Source organism: Hibiscus syriacus, unplaced genomic scaffold (genome assembly GCF_006381635.1).
Source record: "Hibiscus syriacus cultivar Baekdansim isolate YM2019G1 unplaced genomic scaffold, ASM638163v2 tig00009009_pilon, whole genome shotgun sequence".
NCBI lineage: Eukaryota > Viridiplantae > Streptophyta > Magnoliopsida > Malvales > Malvaceae > Hibiscus > Hibiscus syriacus.
Genome location: NW_024062181.1, coordinates 607,786 through 635,557, shown reverse-complemented (window position 1 = coordinate 635,557; position 27,772 = coordinate 607,786). Strand labels below are relative to the sequence as shown.

Here is a 27,772-nt window from a genome sequence, read left to right as displayed (position 1 = left end):
AAAGAAATAAAATTCAGTTCATTTTTATAATTATTAAATTAATTAAACAAGAAAACAGGAAAGAAAAGAATGGTTTACCTGTTATTTAAATGCCATCCTTTGATGTTAGCCACTTGAGTCAAAGCATTTCGCCACCTTAGAATTTTTTCTTTATCTTCCTTGTATCTCTCTGCATGTTTGGCAAATGCTTCTTCAACTTTTTCTTTCTGTTTTCTTAAATCAGATGGATTCACGTCGTAGAAAATTGGAAACACTTTATGTCCTTTCTCGTTTTTTTGTTTAACAATCTCAGCAAGCTCCTCCAAGCACCAACTTGAAAAGGCATAGGTTCCTGAAAAAACAATTACCGAGCACCACGATTGTTGAATGGCTCGGAATAGTTGTGGTGCGATCTCTTCACCGGCATCCATCTTTGGATCATCCCTGAAAGTGATAATTCCACTTCGATTTAGAGCATCATAGAGATGATCTATAAAGTTTTTACGGGTATCTTCACCTCTAAAACTCAAAAAAATATCATATTTCTTTCTAAAAATACATGATAAAGTTGAAGGTAACAATGACATGATGAATTATGAGAAGGAAAATTTTGGGGTTATAGATTTGAGTTTGATTTGTATTTGAGAAGGCTTTGTTCATCAACAAGAAATAATAGTTCTCAAGCTCTGATATTATCCTATTCTATCTCCCGTCAATTGGTCCAAGTTTTCTTTCAAAGTCATGTGGCTACTGGCTATGATTTGCATTTTCCACGCTTCTGTGGTTGATATTTTTCCCCCATAACTGAGTCATGTCATACTTGCTCTACTTCCCACCACTTTCTACGTTTCACATCAATCAATCTATAAATATTAAGAGAACATTAATTTCTTGTATAAGAAAAATGATAGAGGGAGACTTGTCAACTAAACATTAATTATGAGGTCCCACATTTGACAAGCATTACTTCAATTATGAGAATCAAATCAAAGTTAAAGAGTTACCCAGTCATTTCTTTATGGAGAGGAAGGTAAACCTTGATTACCAAAGTCATCTGAGTAATTGAATCCAGAGGAATTGATAATAACTTTACAAGCCTAAGGAAGTAACTTCAGTTCAAGCCATGATCAACCGGTACCTGCAGCTGAAAAAACATAATTAAAACCTTCAAAATGGTTGAAATTAAAATCAAATTTGCACTTAAATTTCGAAGCTACTTCACAACTCACTGTGTAGAAATCATAAAAGAAAGATGCCCAGAATCTTCCCTGGTTTCCCTAATAATACAATGATGGTGAATTACCAAAAAGTAAAAGCAAAGCAAATCTAATTAGCTTCACCTTTGATATCAGATTAATGATTCGATTTGTGGTTCTTCCCGGAATTGTAGTATTGTAGATTTAAAAACAATAATGTATTGCCATACTCACTGCCATCGTCTTCTACTTTGCTTCGGTCAAAGAAAATGTCACCACCATCAGCATCCTCCTCCTAGGGCAACAAGAACTTATGATTGCATTGCGGCCATTGAATACACATTTGAGAAAATTAGAAATGATTCTAATGATTTGATTTTAATTGAATTTATATTTTTCTTTGAATTATGATTGAATATATTTGGCCAAAATATTGGATCAGAAAAAATATCATTGAAACATCATGTTCGTGAGAGAAATCACTTTCTTTTATTCCCTTTGATTAGGTTTTTGCACAGTTTTGCATATAATACAAGCTCAAAGTCCCAAACACAATACATTATATTGTTTGTACTCAGGAAGTGGAGAGCCTGAAATAGAAGCGAAGCTAGCTAGTACCGGCATTACCGTTTTCCAAGAATGGATATGAAATCATATTATCCAATGACGGGAATGAGGATGAGGATGAGGATGAGGACGAGAACGAATGCACAAAGGCGTCAACTGCCTCTGCGCCCCCATGAAATGCAGCAGGTGGCGTCAAATTTTCTGGTAAGTCAACCTCTCCATCAAGATACATCAACTAGAGGTAGAGTTGAAAATAAACAGTTGTCCAACTTTGACATTATCCTATTCAGCCAATATATTCAGAAAACATTAATTTCTTGCATAAGAAAATGATAGAGGAGACTTTTCAATGAAGTCTGGATTGTACGGAGGATTCTCTCAGAAGGGTCACAATTATGGAGCCCCACCATTGACATTTATATCCATTTTACTTGAGAATAAATGTTGTGAAAATGAAACCAACGATCCATTGGCAACATGAATTATTATTTGGGTTTTTACTATTTATTCATTTATAACAAAACAAATGGGCTAACACTAATATGAACCTAACATGGATTATTATTTATAAACCATACAATATGCAATATGACACACTAATTATTTAACACCTAATGTAACATGAATTAATATGCAATGCAACATGAATGATTAACATGCAATTCCAAATGAATTAATAATATGCTATTATTATTTAATACACTATAATACCTAATATATGCAACTATAAAATATGCAAACTACATTATGCAAAAATGACACTATATGATATATTATATGTACTATACCTACATTATTTATTATATTATATACTATAATAAAAAATGCCACGTACGTGCCACCACTCGGACAAAATGGGTGATGACATTTACTGAAGAAGAAATTAAAGCATGTGACGAATCCCAAAAGCTTTAATGGGATAGTCAAAGCTTTGAGAAGAGAAATTGGGGGCAGTGTTAACGTTTTTTTACCCTTTCACAAACAGACCAAAGCTCTTTTTCACTCACAATGTGGTAGAACTTACGCTTTGAGGATAAGAGTAGTCATGGAAAGAAGATGTCAATGCTTAAAACATATGGGAATTCCTTGTCAGTAGTCTATCAACCATGAAGATAGAGAAGTTGTCACAAGAAATTATCCTTTGTCATATATGCATATCAAACTTCAGTGTGTACCCTGATGAGGTGCAACGCCATTTCCACTTGGGTATTAGAGTAAAACTAGACTTACTCATCGCAGTCGAGATTTCATTACTTCAAGTTTCGACAAAAATAAATCTAAGACAAAGCTGGAGCACGATGTGATCAATTGAACTCCTTTTAAAAGAGGTTAAAAGTTATCTGCCATATACAGAGGTTTCAGAAGCAAACGACGTGAGCTCAATTCATAAAGATTTTCGTGAAAAATGGATGTCCAATTGGGAAACAACCATACATTATCAAAGAGGTTGTTTCTGGAGGATTTTTGATTGAGTGATCCAATAAATCCATATTCATGTTGAAAAGAAGAAAAAAGAAAAAAAAAGAAAAAAAGAAAAAAGAAAAAAAAGAAAAAGAAAAAAAGAAAAAAAGAGAATAGAATAAAAAGAGAGAATAAAATAAAAAGAAAAAAAGAAACAAAAAGAAAGAAAAATGAAGGAAAAGAAAAGAAATTGAAAGCAGGGTTCAAAAGAAGAATCCACAAAGGTTGTATTGAAACCAAAGTAAGGATTTGAGTTGAAAATTTGAAATGACGGCTCAAATGTGTTTTGATATTAGGCATTTGGAAAATAAAACCTTTCAAGTGTCTGGTACTTTGGGATGCGTGTCGTGCTTACAAATATTTTGGGGATTTTTGATGTCCTTTAGACACAAGCTCACCTCTTCGCTATGGGGTTGTATTAAGTTGATTGACTTTGAAGAGCCTAATATTTTAAGAGGAACTTTACATCTATAGACATTTTGGCAACATTTGAGAACTTCTAATCAGAAGCTTACCTCAGTGCTCCAAATTATATCAAGTTGATTGATTCAGGAACATTCATGCTAGTGATGCTTGAGGTATCTGACTTTATTTCTTGATTTTTTATCCTTTCCATGATTGCCATGACTTTGTAAAAATTCTAATTCGCTCATTTGAAACCCCAATTTTGTTCATTTACAAGCATCTTATAAGTAGATTAACATAGTTCAAAATAAAACAAAAGATTTATTGGTATTACTTTGAACTAATCTTTTAAATTGCAGGAATCCAAAGTAGCTCAAAACCTTGACACTCGTGTAAAAGTGTATGTCGAGAAAAGATATATGGGCTGAATTCATGAGGATTGTTATTCAATCCCCATCAAAGACATTTTTCAAGATGTTTTGATCTGGGTTAAATAAACAAGATGATTGCTCAAGAATGATAAGAGATCCTTAAAACTGGTGAGGCTTATTTTGCCTCAAATGAAATGCAAGGACAGTGGAGGCATTCTCCGATCCTTAAAACCATAAAATCTGACAGATCAGAAAACTCAAGAATGGACCTTTTCATACTTCTTTGCGATATCATCAATAACCAACCAAGAAGCATAAGACCGCCTTAGTAAAAATGGGGCATGTATTGTTTCAAGATCTTATGGTACCCACATTGGGGTATGACCAAAGACCCAAATCATGTTGGAATAACAAGATTCAAGGCAATATTGTATTGAGAATAAACATTGCTGCTAGGAGTATTAGGGGAAGAATATAAAGATGAGAAGAGATTACTTTGAAAAGCAAACCCTTCATGCGATAGAAAAATCTTGAAGAAGCACTTTTGATAAAACAATTGGGTCAGATACAAGAGGCGTCAGATCATATATCTGGCTACAACAAGAGAAAGTAGTTCTTCTGAAGTTTTCATGAAGAAACAAAAGCAAAAGAGAAGACTTAATGACACAAGCTGATCATATTGTCTTTCCAAAAAAAAAAATAACACTTAACTTGACAAGTTTCCACTCTAACATTGGAGTAGGCTCTAGCCAAGATTAGCTAAGTGAAGGAAGACCGAGTTCTCCACTTTGAAGCTAAAAAGGAAATAAAACAACATTTGTACAAATATCATTTGCATGGAAACATGCATCAACATAAACATACACGACACATGAATTTGCATCTTTGCATCATACATTCATCATCGCATTGTAATAAAAACGGGTTTTCCCTTCTCATAAGGATACTTTTATAATTTCTTTTGAGAAACAAATTTCATATTTCTCAAGATTATTCATCTAAAAGACATCAATCTAGTCTTTCTTAAGACTGATTTTCCCTAGAATCCTTATTTCATTTTTATTAAATACCATTTTCCTCTCAAGAGGACATCATCTAATTTTCTTCCCTCAAGATCATTTTCTCTTCTCATGAGGACAAATTCAAATAACAGTCGAGTAGTGAAACAATAACTGTTATATAGTGGTAGCGGTGGAGGCTGAAACTGCTATCATAGAAAATAACAGTGTGAAACAGAATCGCATCAATAACAATGGATCACAATTGCAATTTAATGGATAGATTCCAATTACGATAATAACTTCTGTTATGTCTGTAACCGTAATAAACATAACACGATCGAATATGTGACTGCAACCGTAAATTAAATCCATGCATATGTGTTAAATCATAAATAATCTTATTGACAATCAGTTTAGATTAGATAGTAGGAACAAAGCAACAAAATCTAACAAAAAATCGTATTAGAATAACATCTTTCCTATGTTCAGGATTTGTGTCTATCCCTTTCAATGATATTTGTTCGAGATTCGAATTTGAATTCTCTTTCTGAGAGTGTAATGTACAACATCGGTTCATATTCCACTTGTTGTTAGGAACATGTTATGTACTAGTAGCATTGATTAACCCCATGTGATAGGGATTCACCTCACAAAGGCCTTTTGTAGTTGTCGATAAAGCATGCCATTTCACTTTTTGAAATGTGGTGCAGCCATGCATGGTCCCCCATTGTTTTTGTGTTAAAAAGAGAGCGATCACGTCGTTATCCAAACTCGGGTGAATATGAATGACATTTTGGCATGCATGGTAGTTAAGTTATTTATTTTTGTTCTCTCATATTTTCTTAGATCATGGTTCTAGACTTACATTGTTTGAGCGATCATATTATTTTTGTAGTGAAGCCATGCATGGTCCCCATTGTTTGAGTACATTCGGCTAGGTAGTTAAGCTGTTCATATTTTTTCTTTTATATTTTCTTAAATTATGGGTTCTAGACTCACTAGGAGTACTCTCCTTTCATCTTCTAAAGTTTCTCATTTGCCTCCCCTCTAAGTAAGATTAGGATTAGATTTAGAATTTATCAAAAATAAATAAATAAATAAAAAATGAAAGATTGCATGCCATTCGAGTGAGTATAAAATTAAAGTATATTCATATGTAGGACTGGATCCAAAGGGAGAAAGCATGTATGGATCGAAAGATTGGTGGGACAATAGCCCTTTAAAAATTTTAAATTATCATATATTTTATATATTTTCTTTGTATTTGATATTGATTTTTTAAGAAGGGAATGATTCAATAAAACCCAAATTTATATTCGAGTTAAGGGAGAAACTCAAGCCCAAACATTAAAAGGAGAAAAAGAGTGCATAAGAAAAAAAAATTTATCGGATGTCCCCGAAAGTTGCTAAACGTCTTGAACAACTCTTCTCTAGGTTTCTTTGGAAAGGTTCTAATATAGCAGCTTCAGGTGCAAGGATCAGTTGGGACAAAATATGTTGTCCCAAAACTGAAGGTGGACTAGGGTTAAAAGATATTAGTTCTTGGAACAAAACTTGCATGGTTCATCTTATCCGGAAACTACTTGCTGACTAGCATGAATTCATTGTTATGTTATTAAAAGTAGAAGCTTCACTGATATTAATGAATGTTCATCTTATAGCTGGTGTTTTAGGAAACTTATCAGACTAAGGAGTGAAACTCTTCCCCTACTTAATACTGGTATATTGAAGACAAGAGATTTATGAGAGGAACCGAGAGTTCGCCAAACTAAGGTTACTTGGCACAGAATAATCTGGTTTCCTCTCCATATTCCTAAACTCGGTATTATCTCATGGATGACCATTCTTGACAGACTTCCAACACAAGACAGACTTACTAGAATGGGGATTGCTTCTGATGAGTTATGTATCTTATGTAATGAGTCTCCTGAAACCAGAAACCATCTGTTTGTGCACTGCACATATGCTACTTCACTGTGGAATTCTATCTTGAGTCTTTCTTCTTTGAGTAACATGCACAACACTTGGGAATCAAGGATTAACTGGCTGCACTGGAATGGAAGGGTAAATCCCTTCTTATCACCATATTGAAACTAGCATGGACTGCTTTTATCTATTCGATATGGGAAGAAAGGAACAGAAGAATATTTAGAGGAGAGTCAAGATCGATTGATCAAGTTCTAAAGATTATAAAAGACTTTGTTCGAATCAAACTTAGTGATAGGAATCTTAATAGAATTGATAGAGTTAATATTAATCTTTGTAATTATTGGGGTATAGATTAACATTTTTGTTGTAATTAGCGATTATACTCCCATTTAAGACTTGTGTTGTTGCTTTCTTATTTGGATAATAAAATCTGCTTATCCAAAAAAAAAATGTTTTCAACCTTAAAAATTTGAGTTTGCCCTTCTATTTTTTTTTAATAAATTCATCCAACATAATACATCAGTCCTCTAAGATCAAGTAGGCGTTGACACAAATGATAGTAAAACTAATCACTTCATTTTTATTTTTTATTTTTATATTTGTTTTATTATTCATATTTAGTTAATGATATAGACCACGTGGAAGCCCTACTACCATTGCTTTTCTTTATTTTCCTTTTCCCTCTTCAATTCTTCAATGGACTATGATTGGTACAATTCCAGCAATGGATGAACTTCACCAGTAAGTTCTATCTTTCTCACAATTAAAACAAAAAAGTGTAATCTCTTAATATAAACATATATGTATATACATATCTGCAGATTGGTCTGGGTACGTCCATAACCAAAGTTTAAAGGTCCATAAACAATGGTTCATATGAAATTCCATTATGAGCAAACCATTTTGGTCATCTACAAGCTCTTCTGGAACCTTGCAAATGCTGTATACTCCCTTATTTCCTTTCATCACGACGCGTTGACAATTGAACATTTAACCATACTTGCAAGAATTCAACTGCAACCCCCTATTGCACATAGAGCTCTCTTATTTGTAAATGCAGATCAAACATGGAGCTCATATTTTAAAATATATGCCAAGTACAAATATTAAAAATAAATACCCTAAAATATTGAAAATGTCTGGATAGGATTGACCCTAACTAATGCTTCTTCCCCGGCCGGCCCATCATAAAATTGAAAAACCATTCCATCCTTTTTGGTTGTGACCCGGCCTCTGTCTCTTCGTAAACAATACGTTTTCGCTTTATAAGGGGACCATTAGCTATTGGTCCACTTACAGCGGAGTCTTCATTGGTATCTTCCAAATCTTTCTCATACAGTATTCGAATCCCACATTTCTTCACCTTAACACTTGGGTGACAGTCATCGGATTTGACTGATAACTGAAGTTCACCGAATTCTTTATTTGACCAGTCCGATGATGAATTCTCAGTTTCACTTTCACCACATTTATCCTCAAAGGAAAATGGATATAATTTCTCACGCGAAAAATAACAGAAATAAATGTGATCCTTTATTATGGGCTGGTTGTATTCTTCAGAAAAAATCCAACCACACCCTGTGACACGTCGAGGATTTCTACTTCGACAAACAGATCCATCAGAACCATCTTTTCTGGAATTCCTATGATGTATAACAGCTTCACATGTGAGGTCCTCATTCCTTGAAGCATCATCGTTGACGAAAATGCAGCAGAAAGCAACTCCGATCCATTGAATATCATTCTGAATATTGTTAGGCAGTGGTATCTTGTTGAAAATTATAAAGGCACATGGGCTGCTAATGAATTAGCAGCCGGCTGCCTTGAAAAAAATGGGAAAGTGCATTTTTTAGTCCTTTGCAATTTATGGTATTTACAAGATTAGCCCTTAAGTTTCAACTATAAATACCCTAGCTCATTTAGCTTCAAAATCATCCCAAAATCTTCTAGTTCTCTCTCAAGTGTGTTTTGTAAACACCTGTAATTTTTCTTTAGGAAAAGATCTGCAGCAGTCCGGAGACGTAAGCACAATTAGCTGAAATGCGTTATCAATTTTTCGGGTATTATTTTTCCGCTTTTATTTCGTATTCTCACTAATCTGGTTATAGGAAAATTACTTGTACTCGTTATATTTCCTAACAACTGGTAATCAGAGCTTTTGGTTGCGAATTCTGTCAATTTTTTGCGAGGTTACTATTTGGGTTACTATTCATGTGAATATTGAATTTCGTGAATAGTAAAATTCGGTCGGCGATACGAGTTTGTCGACGGAGGTGTTCTAATACACGGCGGTTCGCAGAAATTGTCAGAAACGATCCAAACGAAGCCAGATTCGAGTGGGAGCGATGGCTGCAGACGAAGGGAAGGTGAAAATTGAAAAGTTCGATGGTGCGGACTTTGGCTTTTGGAAGATGCATATTGAAGATTTTCTGTACCAGAAAAATCTATATCAACCTCTTTCAGGAAAGCAACCAGAGGGCATGAAGAATGAAGACTGGGCTCTTCTCGACCGACAAGCCCTCGGAGTTATCCGACTGACGTTGTCCCGAAATGTTACTTTCAACATAGCAAAGGAAAAGACCACGGCGGGTCTTATGGCGGCTCTCTCCAATATGTATGAGAAGCCATCAGCCTCAAACAAAGTTCATTTGATGAGACGATTATTCAATTTGCGGATGACGGAAGGGGCATCGGTGGCACAACACCTAAATGAACTCAACACAATCACAACCCAGTTGAGTTCAGTGGAAATTGAATTCGATGATGAAGTTCGAGCTTTAATTCTCTTATCATCTCTACCAGACAGTTGGAATGCTACTGTTACAGCAGTCAGCAGTTCGTCGGGAAATAGCAAATTAAAATTCCACGATGTTCGGGATCTGGTACTGAGCGAAGAAATTCGACGGAGAGAATCAGGTGAAGCATCAACCTCCTCAGCCTTGCACACGGAGTCTAGAGGGAGAACTTCAGAAAGAAATTCAAATCGTGGCAGATCGAAATCCAGAAGGGGAAAATCAAGAACAGGAAATAAAGATTTTACCTGTTATAATTGCAGCAAGAAGGGTCACTTCAAAAGAGATTGCCGAGCACCGAAGAAAAATACCGGCGCACAGGAATCTGCAAACATGACGGAGGAGACAGGTGATGCCATGATTTTAAGCGTCAATAGTCCGATTGAATCATGGATCTTGGATTCAGGGGCATCTTTCCACTCTACCCCATGCCGAGAAATCATGGAGAACTATGTCAGTGGTGATTTTGGGAAGGTTCATCTAGTTGATGATGAAACCTTGAAGATCGTTGGAAAAGGAGACATCCGACTAAAGCTGCCAAACCAGACTACCTGGAAGCTGACAGGAGTGAGGCATATTCCTGGCCTCAAAAGAAATCTGATTTCTGTTGGACAGCTTGATGGAGAAGGGTATAATACAACTTTTTCAGGCTGTGAATGGAAGATTACCAAAGGAGCACTCGTCATTGCTCGTGGTAAGAAGACTGGTACTCTCTTTGTAACCTCAAATTTAGAGAATATCATTGCAGTAGCAGATGCTGATGGAAAATCAAACCTATGGCACCAAAGGCTTGGCCATATGAGCGAGAAAGGGATGATGACACTTTTGTCAAAAGGGAAGCTGCCGGATCTAAAGAATGTAGATGTCGGACTATGCGAGGATTGCATCTTTGGCAAACAAAAGAAAGTCAGCTTTGCAAAGATTGGCAAGACTCCCAAGGCAGAAAGGTTAGAATTGGTTCATACTGATGTATGGGGACCATCCCCAGTTCCATCTCTTGCAGGCTCACTATATTATGTCACCTTCATCGATGATTCAACAAGGAAGGTGTGGGTTTATTTTCTGAAGAAGAAATCAGAAGTCTTTGATACCTTCAGAAAATGGAAGGCCATGGTGGAAAATGAGACTGGTTTAAAAGTCAAGCGGTTGAGGTCTAACAATGGAAGAGAATACAGAGACAGTAGATTCAGAGTTTTCTGCGCAAACAATGGGATCAAGATGGAGACAACAGTTCCCATAACACCGCAGCAGAATGGCGTAGAAGAGCGCATGAACAGAACTCTGAATGAACGTGCCAGAAGCATGAGGATACATGCCTGATTGCCCAAATTTCTATGGGCTGAAGCTATCAACACCGCAGCTTACTTGATCAACCATGGGCCCTCAGTTCCTTTGGATGGCGGAATACCAGAGGAAGCTTGGAGCAAGAAAGAAATAAACCTTTCACACTTAAGAGTGTTTGGTTGTATTTCTTATGTACACATAAACTCTGCTGAAAGAAGTAAACTTGATGCCAAGTCCAACAAATGTGTCTTTGTTGGTTATGGTGATGATGAGTTCGGTTACCGGTTTTGGGACTACGAAAATCGAAAGATCATTAGAAGCAAAGACGTCATTTTCAATGAAAATGTGATGTACAAAGACAGGTCAACCGCAGAATCAAGTAATATCGAAGCTGAAACAAAAGAATTTGCTGAGTTCGAGGAGATTTCTGGAAATGATGTTCAGATCAGTCCTGAAGCAGCTCAAGAGGAAGAACCAGGCACACCAGAACTGAGACGCTCCACCAGAATTCCTAAACCAACCCAACGGTATTCACCTTCTTTGCACTACTTGTTGCTGACTGACAATGGTGAACCAGAGTGCTATGATGAAGCCATGCAGGTGGAGGATTCAGTCAAGTGGGAGTCTTCCATGAAAGATGAGATGAACTCGCTTATGTCAAATCAGACGTGGGAATTAGCTGAATTACCACCAGGCAAGAGAGCGCTCCATAACAAGTGGACTTACAGGATCAAAGAAGAGAACGATGGGAGCAAACGCTACAAAGCAAGATTGGTAGTCAAAGGCTTTCAGCAAAAATAAGGTATTGACTACAATGAAATTTTCTCTCCAGTCGTGAAACTGTCTACAATCAGACTGGTGTTGAAAATTGTAGCTGCAGAAAATTTACATCTTGAGCAGTTAGATGTAAAGACAGCTTTCCTTCATGGTGATTTGGAGGAAGAAATCTATATGAGGCAGCCAGAAGGCTTCATAGAGGCAGATAAGAAAAACCTGGTATGCAGGTTGAAGAAGAGCTTGTATGGTTTAAAACAAGCTCCTAGACAGTGGTACAAGAAGTTCGATAGTTTCATGGGTAGCAGTGGTTTTACCAGATGCCAAGCAGATCATTGTTGCTACATCAAGAGGTTCGACAATAGCTTCATTATTTTATTGTTGTACGTTGATGACATGCTCGTTGCAGGCTCAAACATGCAAGAGATTATACACTTGAAGCAAAAATTGTCGAAGCAGTTTGCTATGAAGGATCTGGGAGCTGCAAAGCATATTCTTGGGATGAGGATCAAGAGAGACACAAAGTCGGGGACTTTGATATTATCACAGGCTGAGTACATAAACAAAGTACTCTCCAGGTTCAACATGCAAGATGCTAAACCAGTAAGTACACCTTTAGGTGTTCATTTCAGACTCTCCAAAGAACAGTCACCAAAGACGGAGGAAGAACGTGCACACATGGTGAAGGTGCCGTATGCCTCAGCAATTGGAAGTCTGATGTATGCCATGGTTTGTACCAGACCAGATATTGCTCAAGCAGTGGGAGCTGTTAGCAGGTACATGAATAATCCAGGCAAAATACACTGGGAAGCAGTCAAATGGATCCTCAGATATCTGCGAGGTACCACAAACAAAGCACTTTGTTTCAAAGGTGGAGATACGATACTAACAGGCTATGTAGATGCTGACTTAGCCGGAAATGTTGACATCAGAAGGAGCACTACAGGGTATGTCTATACTCTAGGAGGAACCGCAATGAGTTGGGTTTCTCAACTACAGAAGATAGTTGATCTCTCCACAACCGAAGCAGAATATGTCGCTGTTATGGAAGCCAGCAAGGAGATGGTCTGGCTCCAAAGTTTCTTGGAAGAGTCAGGTAAGAAACAAGAAAACAATGTCTTGTATTGCGACAATCAAAGTGCTATCCATCTAGCGAAGAATCCGTTTTTTCATTCTAGGACGAAGCACGTACAATTGCGATATCATTTTATCCGGTCTCTTCTGGAAGATGGGATTTTGAAACTTAAAAAGATCAGTGGATCTCAAAATCCGGCAGACATGTTGACAAAGGCGGTGACCACGGAAAAACTGAAGTTGTGTTCAGCTTCAGTTGGCATGCTAGAGTAACAAAACTAGAAATGATGCTGCATCGATCGAGGTGTGAAGACAGATTAAAATCAGTCTTCAAGTGGGAGATTGTTGAAAATTATAAAGGCACATGGGCTGCTAATGAATTAGCAGCCGTCTGCCTTGAAAAAAAATGGGAAAGTGCTTTTTTTAGTCCTTTGCAATTTATGGTATTTACAAGATTAGCCCTTAAGTTTCAACTATAAATACCCTAGCTCATTTAGCTTCAAAATCATCCCAAAATCTTCTAGTTCTCTCTCAAGTGTGTTTTGTAAACACCTGTAACTTTTCTTTAGTAAAAGATCTGCAGCAGTCCGGAGACGTAAGCACAATTAGCTGAACTGCGTTATCAATTTTTCGGGTATTATTTTTCCGCTTTTATTTCGTATTCTCACTAATCTGGTTATAGGAAAATTACTTGTACTCGTTATATTTCCTAACAGTATAACAGCTTCACATGTGAGTTCCTCATTCCTTGAAGCATCATCGTTGACGAAAATGCAGCAGAAAGCAACTCCGATCCATTGACTATCATTCTGAATATTGTTAGGCAGTGGTATCTTGATTGAAGAGTCAACTGTTTGATGGCTGAACCATTTTGGTATTTCACCTCCTGGTACAACACCATCAAAACTTTTTTTTAAATATGTAACTCGCTGCAAAATAAAACTTATGTTGCTTGGTAACTAAGTGTATAATTCTTTAAAAACGAGATTCTGTAAATACGAAAGAATGATAAATCGACCTTAAGACAGGTTTTCAGTATTGTTAGTGCATTGATATTCTCAACCAATCTGTAGCAGTGAAGGCCAGAAAACTGTGTCCAATCCTTTGATGGAGCTGCAAATAGTTCTCGAGAAGCACCAGGTTTAGCTAACGATATAAGCTCCCTGCAATTTGACAATCCAAGATATTGAAGCCTGGGAAGTCCACTACCAATCACAGGTACGCTGATGAAATTGTTGCCGCCAAGGTCAAGTTTTTCCAGAGAGGATAAACAAGAAATATCAGTAGGAATATCTCCATCATGTAAATTGCAGTTCCTTAGTTTCAGCTCTCTTAATGATCTCAAACCTGACAATGAATGTAACATCAGAGGCACATACTCGATCCGTCCTCTTTGGAATACCTGGAAAAGAGAAGTTAGATTTGGTCCTAACTTAGATGATGATCCCTTGAGCCTATTCAAAGACAAAACTTTAAGATTTTTAAGTTGAAAAATGAAGGATGGTAATTTTGCTATGGCTGTTTCACTTAAGTCGAGCTCTTCCAACAACTCTACTTGCTGCAAATTCTCCGGCAAATTTTCAACTTTATAACAGCCAGAAAGATTGAGAGTTTTTAGACATTTACACCCACCTATGCTCCTTGGGAGACTAATAAGGTTTGTACAATCTTTTAGGATTAATGTTTCAAGAGATTCTATTCCAATTTTGGCTTGAAGATTCCTAAGACTTGTACAGCTACTTAAATTCAGAAGTTTAATCCTCGAAAGAAATCCGATGGATGGATGAACATTTACTATTCTTGTACAACCCTCCAATACTAATATTTCCAGATTTGGGGCTGATGTAAAGTCCGATGACTTGATCAGGTTTTTGGACCCTTTGAGGTTGAGCACTTTCAACTTATACAGGGGCTGTTGAAAACAATAATAAATTATATAAGATTTAGTTAATCTTGTTAAAATAAGTTAGAAAACAAGGGTCGAATGAAAAAGTTCTTACTGTATTTCCCTTCCATAGTTGTTCAATGCGACTGTATGGTAACAGAAGTGCAACAAGGTTGTCTGGTTGGAAGTTTGGAGGTAAGAATCTTAAAGGATACCCTATCCAATCTAAAAGACGTAGCTCATTAGGAAGATATTTGAGTCATCACAATTTGAGAGGCAAAGGACTTTGAGCAATCTCAATTTTTTCATCTTCAAGACAGCATCGACATTCATATTGAGTATCTTGTTCGATTCCCTGATAACCATATGTGATTAAGCAAATAAAAAAGCAATAACAATATGAAATTTATACATTGATACATGTTTTTGTATGTTTCCCTACCTTTTAATGTTAACGATCATGCCTTCAATCACTTCCGTGGCCTAAAAGCATTCACGAATAAGACATAAGAAAACACAATAAAAGGGGGTAAATTATATGATTAAACTCGTGAAAATTTACATTACGTTCATCACTCTTGTCTTTAACGTTAATAAATTATGTTGGTTTGATATAGTAAATAAATCATTTTCAACATTAATATAATATGCAATTTCCCTGGAATGACTTACAGTGTTCTTCGTTAGCACATGATATACATCATTTTCCTCCCACAATCTACAACATTTTCCAGGCTCCTCAAGTGACTTTTTCCGAACAATTCTTCTTCCCATTTCTTGTAGTAAGTTGTGCATCCACAATTTGTTGTTTTCGTCAACTGTTAGTAGAGACTTCTTAATGAGAACATCGATTCCAATATCCGGGAAAAACTCACAGCCGTCCAATACTTTCATTACAAAATCTTTCTCGTCCCCATTGAAGAAGCATGCTATATCTAGAAATATGTTCTTCTCAGTTTCTTCCAATCCATCAAAGCTAATTCGAAGTCTGTCAATAATCTCTTTGTTAGAATCCTTTTCAAGTCTTTGGATTGCACTTCTCCATTGAGCTACATCTCTACCGCACAAAAAGGAACCCAAGACTTCAAGAGCTAAGGGGAGACCACTGGCATATTTTGCAACATGTTCAGAAAGCTCAATGAAAACATCATTTGGTGCTGTCTCACTATCAAAAGCTTTCAAACTGAAAAGTTGAAGTGCCTCGCTGTCATTCAATGTTGAAGGCTTATACGCATCATCAACTCGGTAAGATTGGAGCAAGTGTTCATCTCTTGTTGTTATAATGATTCTACTCCCTAAACCGAACCAATCATGCCTTCCAACCAAGCATTTCAAGTGCTGTAAATTATCCACATCATCAATCACAACAAGGAACTTTTTGTTAGATAATCTGTGGCTAATTATGGCATTCCCATCATGAACATTGAAAAATTCGAAGACTTCACCAGACAAGATCTGGAAAAGAAGTTGCTTCTGTAGAGAAATGAGTCCAAATTTGTCTGAAACTTCTCGAACGTCAGCAATGAAGCATTTACCTTCAAAATGAGATGACATTTGGTCGTATACAACTCTTGCGAGAGTTGTTTTACCGATGCCACCCATTCCGTAAATTCCTATGATGTGCATGTCATCTTCGCCAATCTCTATTTTGGAATGCAACTCCTCCAAGCGTGAACTAATTCCAACCAACTCATCATGAACAATTGGATATGTCTGACATAATTTTGCTGATATTTTTCTAACAATATCTCCGATAAACTCTGATTCATGCCTACAAAGAAATAAAAATCGGTTCATTTTTATAATTATTAAATTAATTAAACAAGAAAACGGGAAAGAAAAGAATGGTTTACCTGTTATTTAAATGCCACCATTTTCATCCCTTGCTACAGCCAGGGAAGCAATTTTCCCAAACTCAGAAAATTTCTCCTGCATAATCTCTTCAGTGACATCTGGATCAATGTTCTTCACATACAGATTTGTATATTTAACATCAGGACTTGGAAAAATCCTGTCACACTTTTTCATGAATTTCCCAACAAATCTGGGACCAAAAAGACGAATTAAACTTCTGAAACCATTCATTCCATTTTGCAGATAAGTGAAACGAAAATATTTTAGAGGAAAATTCATATTACACTTTTTTATCTCCAATCATGTTGTTATCAAGCTTCTCAACAACAGTAGTTGCAGATTCTTCAGATTCAAATTGAACAAATCCATAACCTTTGCTTTTCCCATCCTCAAATGTTGCAACTTTGCAGGATATTACATTCTCAAACCTCTGAAAAAACTCTTGCAACCCCACACTATCGATTGATTCACTTAGATTCTGAAAAGTAAAATACAGTAAATCCAATGGATTTGAGATTATATCAGTTAAAAGAACAAAAAGGGTTTGTTTTGTACCTTGACAAACACGTTTCCAACTCCACTCTTTCTTGCATCAGGATCTCGAAGTGACCATGCCGCCCTAATCATTTTCCCATGAATCGAACTGTGATTCATCTTCTCCATTGCATAATGTGCTGGTCATATCATAGAAGAGAAACATGAATATACATAAAAGTTAAAAAGACTGAATTTTCTTAAATTACTTTTGTCGAACACTCTCAGAACATATTGAAAGATCAAACACGAAACAGAAATCAAACGAAAAGCAGTGAATATATGTTGAATCAAAATAGAGTAAAAACTCTAATTGATCGAGAAAAAAAAACTCTCTTTAGAATAATCTCACAAAATTGCAAAAGGGAAAAACTCTTAAGAAAGCTTTCAAATGCTTATAATTAAGCTTTGATTATTGGATGATAAAACTCAAATACAAGTAGGGTATTTATAGGTTACAAGAAACAATCTAAACCACTCATTAAAATAAGCACTAAATAATCTAAACCATTGAAATTAAAACATGAGAAAAATACTTAATTTTCACCTAACTAAATTGATGTAAGCAATGACATCAAAATTAAATTAATGTAAGCAATGACATTAAATTAATTTAGGTGTGAACTTATTTAGGCTAATATTGAATTTTCAACACTCCCCCTCAATGTTAGCCTCCATTCTTTGAATCACACCATGCTAACGACGGAAATGTTCAAACTTTCCAATACTCAAGCTTTTTGTAAACAAGTCAGCAATTTGCTCATCTGTCTTGATTTGCCTCATCTCAATCTCTTCTTGCAAAACTTTTTCCCTAACAAAGTGGTAATGTACTTCCACATGTTTAGTTCTTGCATGAAAGACAAGATTCTCCGCCAGCCGAATTGCCGATTGGTTGTCACAATACAACAGAATTGCATAATCTACTGGTTGATGTAGATTATTCATCAACTGTATCAACCATGTACTCTCTTGAGCTGCCATTGCTGCTGCTCGATACTCAGCTTCAGTGGTTGACAATGATACCGTTGGTTGTCTTTTGCTACACCAAGAAATTGTTCCGGAGCCAAGCTTAAACACATACCCAGTTGTTGATCTCCTGGTGTCATGATCTCCTGCATAATCAACATCACAATAACCAACTAACTTGCAGTCTTCACCTTTCTTGTACAAAAGACCATAGTCAATTGTATTATTCACATATCTCAGTATTCGTCGAACTGCTTCCAAATGAGGCTTCTTTGAATTTTGCATATACCGACTCATCACACCAACTGCATAAGAAATGTCAGGTCGGGTCAAGTAGATCAGACTACCTACCAATTGTCGATACATTGTTGCATCTTCCAAATCTTTTCCTTCATGTGCACACATTTTGATATTTGGTTCCATTGGCGTTGAAGTTGACTTGCATTCGAGCATTCCAAACCTCTTCAACAAATCTTTAGCATATTTCTGTTGACATAGAAATATTCCTTCGTGTGTGCGATTAACCTCTAGACCAAGGAAGTGCTTAAGTTGTCCAAGTTCCTTCATCTGGAAACGAACTGATAAATTCTCCTTCGTCTGAAGAATTTCTACCTCATCATCACCTGTTATGATTAAGTCATCCACGTACACTAGCACGATACCTAGCTTACCTTCATTGGCTTTGACAAATAAGCTAGAATCTACAGGTGTTACTGAATAACCACTTTTCGTTAGAAATTCAGCAATCTTACCATACCACGCCCTAGGTGCTTGTTTCAATCCGTAGAGTGCTTTTCGCAGCTTACACACATATTCAGGATGATCTTGACTCTGAAAACCCATTGGTTGGGTCATGTAGATCTCTCGATCTAGCTCTCCATGAAGAAAAGCATTCTTCACATCCATCTGCCACAACTTCCAGTCTTTGTTGGCTGCAAGTGCAAGTAAGACTCGTACGGTTGTAAGTTTCGCCACTGGACTAAATGTTTCATCATAGTCTAGTCCATACTGTTGAGAGAAACCACGAGCTACCAATCGCGCTTTGTACCTCTCGATTGACCCATCTGGACGACACTTTATCTTATAAACCCATTTGTAAGATATGGGTTTCACATCTTTTATCTTTGGCACAAGATCCCAAGTTTGATTTTGCTGAAGTGCATCAATCTCTTCTTTCATAGCTGTCATCCACTCAGAACTCTGCGATGCTTCTTCGAACGTCTCAGGCTCTGTTACTTCTTCAATTATAGCTGCATTAACATATTTAGGATTTGGCCTTCCTATTCTTGTTGACTTTTGGAGTTGAGATTGTGGAATTGATTCTTCTGTTTCACTAGGCCCACCTTCTTCATTTGGTTATTGATACACGCCAGTTTGCCAAGGATTCTAAGTCACTCTTTGTTCGACATCATCGTCATTTGGATCTTCTGATTCATCTGAACTTGTTTGGAGTTGAGCAACATGCTCCCCCATCTTTTATAGTAGCTTGTCTCTAAATTCTCTCGAATCTGGCAACACCTCCTTCTCTGAGGACCACCAAGAAGATGCTTCATAAAATACCACATTTCGTGATGTGTAGCATCTTCCACTAATTGGATCACAACATTTCCACCCCTTTCTCTGGCTGTCATATCCCACAAAGATACATCTAACAGCTTTCTTGTCAAATTTGCTCCGTAAATGATCAGGAACAAACACATAACATACACAACCAAATACTCGAAAGTAGCTAACTGTAGGTTTTATATTCCATAGTTTCTCAAAGGGTGAAACAAATCCTAACCTTGGTTGAGGAAGTCTATTGATCACAAAGGTTGCAGTCCTCATTGTTTCAGCTCAAAACCTTCCAGGTACATTCTTTGCATGTAGCATACTTCGACAAATTTCTGCAAGATGCCAATTTTTTTCTTTCCGCTACACCATTCTGTTGTGGCGTGTTGGCACAAGTGTACTGATGACGTATTCGGCATTCCCTTAGGTATTGAGAGAACTCGTTTGATCTATATTCTCCTTTCGTTGTCTGTGCGCAAGCAACATATCTTCTTTCCCACTTCTCCTTCAGCTGAGTCTCTGAACTCTTTAAACTTTGAGAAAGTATCAGATTTTTCTTTCATAAAGAAAACCCACACATACCTGGAGAAGTCATCAATGAATGTTACCATGTACCTCATACCGCTAATTGACTGTTGCTTAACTGGTCCGAACACATCAGAGTGAACCAACTCCAAAGGTTCTTTTGCTTTAAACTTCGACTCGTCATATGGTATGTAACATCTCGAAGTTTTCTGGGGTTAGCTGGTTATTATCGAAGGTTCATTAAAAACTTTTCGATTATAGCTTTACCTCTAACTAAGCTATTGAGAAAGGAAGTAAAATTTGTTTGGACTCAAGAATGTCAAGAAAACTTTGAAAAGTTAAAGAAGATTCTTACAGAAGCTCCAGTGTTAGTTCAACCTGAGTCTGGCAAGGACTTTGTAGTGTATAGTGATGCGTCTCATAATGGTTTGGGATGCATGTTAATGCAAGAAGGCAAGGTGGTGGCCTACACTTCGAGGCAATTAAAACCTCATAAAAAGAATTATCCGACACACGATTTGGAGATGGCTGCAGTAGTATTCGCTCTAAAGATATGGCGTCACTACTTGTATGGTGAAAAGTGCTACTTGTATACGGATCACAAGAGTTTAAAGTACTTGATGACTTAGAAAGAGTTGAATCTGAGACAAAGAAGGTGGGTGGAATTTCTCAAGGATTATGATGTGGTGATTGATTTCCATCATGGAAAGGCAAATGTGGTAGCTGATGCCTTGAGTCGAAAGACGTTTGCAGCTTTGCGAGCTCTTAATGCTAGATTATCGTTAAGAGGAGATGGTGCAATTTGTGCAGAATTAATTGTCAAACCAGTATGGCTAAATCGAATTAAAGAATTGCAAGTTAAAGATGAAAAGTGTTTAAAGAAGTTGTAGCAAATAAATAATGGAGAGTGTACAGATTATGAAATCAAGTCTGATGAGAACTTGTATTATTGAGAGATATTGGTAATTCCGGATGATGATGAAATAAAGAGTGATTTGTTAACGAAAGCTCATTGTAGTCCATTAACAATGCATCCGGGAGGAAACAAAATGTATATGGATCTCAAGAGTCGATATTGGTGGCCAGGAATGAAGAAAGACATTACAGAATTCGTATCTAAATGTTTGATTTGTCAGCAAGTTAAGGCTGAGCATCAGGTTCCGTCGGGACTGTTACAATCAATTTCAATTCCTCAATGGAAATGGGAGAATGTAACGATGGATTTTGTGACGGGGTTGCCTCTAACTCCGAACAAAAAGGATTCAATCTGGGTAATCGTGGATAGATTGAATAAGTCAGCCCATTTTATTCCGGTACGAACTAATTTTTCTCTGGATAAATATGCTGAGTTGTATATCAGAGAGATTATACAGTTACATGGTGTACCTGTTTCCATAATTTCTGATCGGGATCCTAGATTCACGTCACGATTTTGGAAGTCTTTACATGGATCATTGGGCACAAGACTGAATTTTAGCACAACGTTTCATCCTCAGACAGATAGTCAGTCTGAACGAACTATCCAAATTTTGGAGGATATGTTAAGAGCTTGTGTTATCGAATTTAAAGGATCGTGGGAAAAATATTTGTCACTTGCTGAATTTGCGTATAACAATAGTTATCAGTCAAGCATCAAAATGGCTCCATATGAAGCTTTATATGGAAGAAGATGTCGTACACCCTTGAACTGGTATGAACTTAAGGACCGAGAAGTTATTGGTCCTGAGTTGATTCAGGAAATGGAAGAGAAAGTGCAAGTAATTCAGAATAATCTGAAAGCTGCAGCTGATAGACAGAAATCGTATGCTGATTTAAAAAGGAAAGAAATTGAGTTTCAAATCGGAGATAAAGTGTTCTTGAAAGTATCTCCGTGGAAGAAAGTATTGAGATTTGGACGTAAAGGAAAATTGAGTCCTCGGTTTATTGGACCATATGAAATCGTTAAGAGAGTAGGACCAGTGGCATATCAATTGGCTTTGCCACCTGAAATGGAGAAAATACACAACGTCTTTCATGTCTCCATGCTTAGGAAATATCGATCCGATCCATCTCATATTGTGACTACCGAAGAGATCGAAGTTCAATCAGATTTGACTTATGAGGAAGAACCTGTTCAAATATTGGCTCACGAAGTCAAGCAATTAAGGAACAAGACTATTCCATTAGTCAAAGTGTTGTGGAGAAATCACAAGGTGGAAGAAGCGACGTGGGAACGCGAAGAGGACATGAAGATTCAATATCCCCATCTCTTTGTACAATGAAAATTCGAGGATGAATTTTCTTAAGGGGGAGAGATTTGTAACATCTCAAAATACGGGTTAGTGACTAAATTGTAAAACTTCAGATTTTGGTGATTTAAGTAGGATATTTGTACAGTCCAATGATTGGTTTGGAAATATTTCCCGAAAGTTATTAGTAATTATCAAAGGAATTAAGGGGCAAAATGGTCATTTATCATGAAAGATATTTTTATCTCTTTATGAAGAGATAAACGTTGGGGAAAGAGTATCTGAAAACTCTTTCTTCTTCTTTTCTTCTTCCCCATCGTGAGCAAAAGAGAGCAAAGGTAAGATTTCTTAATTTTTGATTATTAGCTGGATTTTAAGTTGGGTTATGATAATTAGATGATAACTAAGCTTAAAGAAAGCTTAAGTTGTCTTATAATCAAAAGATGAAGAAGTTATAAGAGATTAAAGAAAATGAGTTTTTATATGAAATCATGGAAAAGAGTTGATAAGTTGAATTTAAAGTTAAATTTGACTTGTCATCATCCTAATTAAGGAATATGAAGTGTTAGAATTATATTTAGAACATATTGAAATTTGAGTATGATTCTTGAATTTCATATGAAGGATATGATTTTGAAGTTATAGATGATTTTCATGGATATAAGTTGATTTAAGTAATGGTAGTTGAGTTTAATGGCATGATAGGGGTTTAAAATAGAAGAATTAAGTGAAGAATTGATGATTTTCGGGGTTAAAATACAAATTCTGGGTAGAGGGAACCGATACCCTATGAAGGGAATCGATTCCCCCTCTTGGACGAAATTTTCCAGAATGCCCAGGGGGTATCGATTCCCCTGGGTGGGGGGAATCGATTCCCCCTAAAGGAAAAATGAAATTGGGTTCAATAATCTAGCTTAAGTTGTTAACATCAAGTTTAAGGTTTAGGCTTCTGATAGTTGTTTTGAAATGTTATATTTATGTAGATATTGAGCCTAAACAAGTTCTGGAATAATCAAAGGATTAGAATTGATTCAAATCAAACAAGGCTAAGGTGAGTGCAATTTTTATTGTACTTATATTATTGAACGAACATTGGCTTGCGATGAGCCAGTGATGGAGTTACTAGGGTAAGAAGTGACTCCTAAATTGTTATTTGATTTTATGATTTTTATATGTGCACGAATACATGAAATGTGTATAGATTATTATAAATGTTACATGATTTACATGCATACATGATTATGCTATGAGACATGACCATGTGAAATGAGAAAAGCTATGTGAATATATGAAATGACATATGAATATGCAATATGTGATACATGTGATATGATATGAAATACATGGTTACACATACATGTGGTATGTGACAGAAGAGAAAGAGCAAGTGATGAAAAATGTATTCATCATAAATGCCCATAGTATATGATACGAGAGCTATAGGTATAGTTGGCATGCCAAGAGTCGAGGGTATTGTAGTCCTTCGGGACGTAGTGGTCCTACGGGACATATATAGCAGTCCTTCGGGATGAATACTGAACAAATGTTCGGTGCCCCATGAGGGAATTTATACGAGCTGTGGTGGCAGCATTAGTGCACAACCTCAATGTACTCACATACCTCTATTCTCAATAATATACATGGGCAATTCAATTGAAAGATAAATTAAAGTGAAAGTGGCACAAGAAGGTAAGTGTTACATGTGCATGACATGCTTATATATGTTATCATGTAATAGATACATGCATGTTGAAATGTCATGATCAAATGATATGAATGCACATTCATGAATTTGTTGTTAAATGTTCATTTATTGCCTCACTAAGTCTATGACTTAGCGTGTAAGTGATTTACACGTAGGTACCAAGAAACGTGAAGAGCAAGAATAGAAGTAGAAAGGACAGTATTATTACTTGAAGATCAGACCAGAAGAAATAGACAAAGTATGTATTTTGTTGTGCATAGAGTGTTGGCATGTAATAAGTCGTTAATTATGAGTACTCTGATCAAATTTGTATTTTGTGGTCTCTTGGATGTAAATTAAAGTATTTTGTTTTAAACAAAGTTTTAAATTCCCCGGGGTATTTTCTTTAAGTGTCAAGATTTGAAAAGTCAATGTGACACCTCAGACTCGTATTCGGGTCAGGTACGGGTTGGGGTGTTACAGTTAATGGCATCAGAGCTAAGGTTTAGTCGGTTCTCGGCATAAACTGGAGTCTTGAGTGTTTTATAAGGTATACATGCCAACAAAATAGTGAAAACTTCTGATCTGATGGAATAGTAAGTATACTGTTGTGCTAATAGAACTATATGATTTCATTTTTATAGATGTCCGGACAAGGTAGTTCTAGAAATGAAGTGGGAGATGATATACCTGCTGAAAGCAGTAATTCACCTGCCCTGGCCAGGCAGAGTGAAGAACAGACACCCTCTGGAGTTCCTGTGAATGATCAAGATGTATTCTTTAGAACTTTAGACGCAGTATTGATGCGTTTTCAACCTCCTGTTACTTCAACTCCAAAAATGAATGTTGCGAAAGAGTTGAAGGGATTAGGAGCTCCAGAGTTTAGAGGGGAAGCCGATGAAGGTCCTGTTATTGCGGACCTTTGGCTTAATGACGTGAAGGTCATGCTTATGGGACTTCATTGTTCCGATGCTGAGAAGCTAGATGGAGTAATTTCCTTGTTGAGAGGACAAGCAAGGATTTGGTGGACCAATGTTACATTGAGGATGACTAATGCCCAAGTAACTTTGTCATTGTTTTTAGAAGAATTCAAATATAAGTACATCGGAGATCAGTTTGTTCGTCAAATGAAGCAAGAGTTCATGAATCTGAAGCAATGGAATCACACTGTATATGAGTACGAGTGTGGATTTAATAAGTTGAGTCGCTTTGCTGCCGAGCTTGTTCCTACTGAGAAGGATGCTTGTGAGTGGTTCGTAGAGGGGTTACGTCCTCAGTTGAAGGAGATGTTGATTGTATTGAATCTATCCTCGTTTCAAGAGGTAGTTAATCGTGCCAAAGCTTTGGAAAGAGCTCAGAATGAGAGATTTGAAAATTCAAGGACTCAAACAGTCAAGAGAACGGGTGCTTCTTCGAGTTCCACACCGTCAAAAAGAGGCAGAGATGCTGGTTCTCGACCTCAAGCTAGATCAGAGTCAGTGGTATCCTCAGCTAGAGGATCAAATCCGATGAGAGGCAGACAAACTCAATCAGCAGGATCTGGAGCTGGGAGATTTAACCAGAGTCAAGACAAACAATGCCAACATTGTGGAAAGAATCATTCTGGGATATGTAGAAGGATTTCTGGAGCTTGTTTTAGATGTGGGGAGACCAGACATTTTGTTCGGGATTGTCCTAGAGTAGTCGATGAATCTGCACAGCCAGAGAGGTCTATTTCTATAGGCCAAAGGGGAAGAGGTAGAGGCAGAGGAAGAAATCAGTCAGAGTCCTCTACTCAACAAGAGATACGTTCCACTGCTCGAGTGTATAATCTCAGGACCAATGAGGATCGGGATGACCCAGAGATTTTAACAGGTACCTTTCTGTTGTTTGATAAACGGGTTATGGTATTGATTGATACGGGTTCTACATATTCATACATCACTAGTAAGTTAGTGAGAGAATTGAATATTCAATTAGAAGCTACTAACAATGAGGTGATAGTGACGAATCCGTTAGGACACAGTGCTCGGGTAAATATGGTGAGTCGAGGGTGTCCCATACGAATTCAGGGAATTGAATTCCCTGCTAATTTGATGGAATTACCTTTTGAAGAATTTGAAGTGATATTGGGAATGGATTGATTATATCGTTATTATGCTAATGTCGATTGTAGACTGAAAAGAGTAACGTTGAGAAGTCCATAAGAGGTAGAAATCGTGGTGTTTAGTGAAGGGTGGAATCCATTGGCAAATGTGATCTCAGTGATGACGACAAAGAAGTTACTATTACAAGGATGTCAAGGGTTCATTGCTAGTGTGTTGGATGTAAGAGCCAAAGACAAAGAGATTGAAGAAATTCCTATCGTTAGAGAGTTCTCTGATATATTTCCTGCAGAATTGCCAGGTTTACCTCCGGACAGAGAGGTATAATTTCAGATTGAGATAATGATGGGAACAACGCCCATTGCTATGTCACCATATAGAATGGCTCCAAAGGAGTTGCAAGAATTAAAGATTCAATTACAAGAATTGCTGGACAAAGGTTTTATTAGACTAAGTGTATCACCTTGGGGAGCTCCAGTTTTATTTGTTAAGAAGAAGGACGGTTCAATGCGTCTCTGTATTGACTACAGACAACTCAATAAAGTGACCATCAAGAACAAGTATCCACTTCCCCGAATTGACGATTTATTTGATCAATTAAAGGGAGCTTCAGTGTTCTCAAAAATCGATCTACGTTCGGGTTATCATCAATTAAAGATTCAAGAGAAAGATGTTTCAAAGACGGCGTTTAGAACAAGATATGGTCACTATGAGTTTATAGTGATGCCGTTTGGAGTTACGAATGCACCAGCTGCTTTCATGGATCTAATGAACAGAATTTTTCAACCCTATTTGGATCAGTTCGTGGTGGTTTTCATTGATGATATTTTAATATATTCAAAGTCAGAGGAAGAGCATAGTTCTCATTTGAGGATTGTCTTGCAGAATTTACGAGACAAGAAGCTTTATGCTAAATTCTCTAAATGTGAATTCTGGTTGAATGAAGTGACATTTCTTGGACATGTAATTTCTGCAGAAGGAGTTCGAGTGGATCCTCAAAAGATAAAAGCTATTCTGGAGTGGGAAGTTCCAAAGAATGTATCAGAAGTTCGAAGTTTTCTGGGGTTAGCTGGTTATTATCGAAGGTTCATTAAAAACTTTTCGATTATAGCTTTACCTCTAACTAAGCTATTGAGAAAGGAAGTAAAATTTGTTTGGACTCAAGAATGTCAAGAAAACTTTGAAAAGTTAAAGAAGATTCTTACAGAAGCTCCAGTGTTAGTTCAACCTGAGTCTGGCAAGGACTTTGTAGTGTATAGTGATGCGTCTCATAATGGTTTGGGATGCATGTTAATGCAAGAAGGCAAGGTGGTGGCCTACACTTCGAGGCAATTAAAACCTCATAAAAAGAATTATCCGACACACGATTTGGAGATGGCTGCAGTAGTATTCGCTCTAAAGATATGGCGTCACTACTTGTATGGTGAAAAGTGCTACTTGTATACGGATCACAAGAGTTTAAAGTACTTGATGACTTAGAAAGAGTTGAATCTGAGACAAAGAAGGTGGGTGGAATTTCTCAAGGATTATGATGTGGTGATTGATTTCCATCATGGAAAGGCAAATGTGGTAGCTGATGCCTTGAGTCGAAAGACGTTTGCAGCTTTGCGAGCTCTTAATGCTAGATT

The 27,772-nt window shown here is 36.9% G+C and overlaps 1 pseudogene; it reads right to left on the bottom strand.

Annotated features, from left to right (window-relative positions):
- LOC120202757 overlaps positions 1–27,772 on the bottom strand; it is a 48,103-nt pseudogene that overhangs the window by 9,887 nt on the left and 10,444 nt on the right.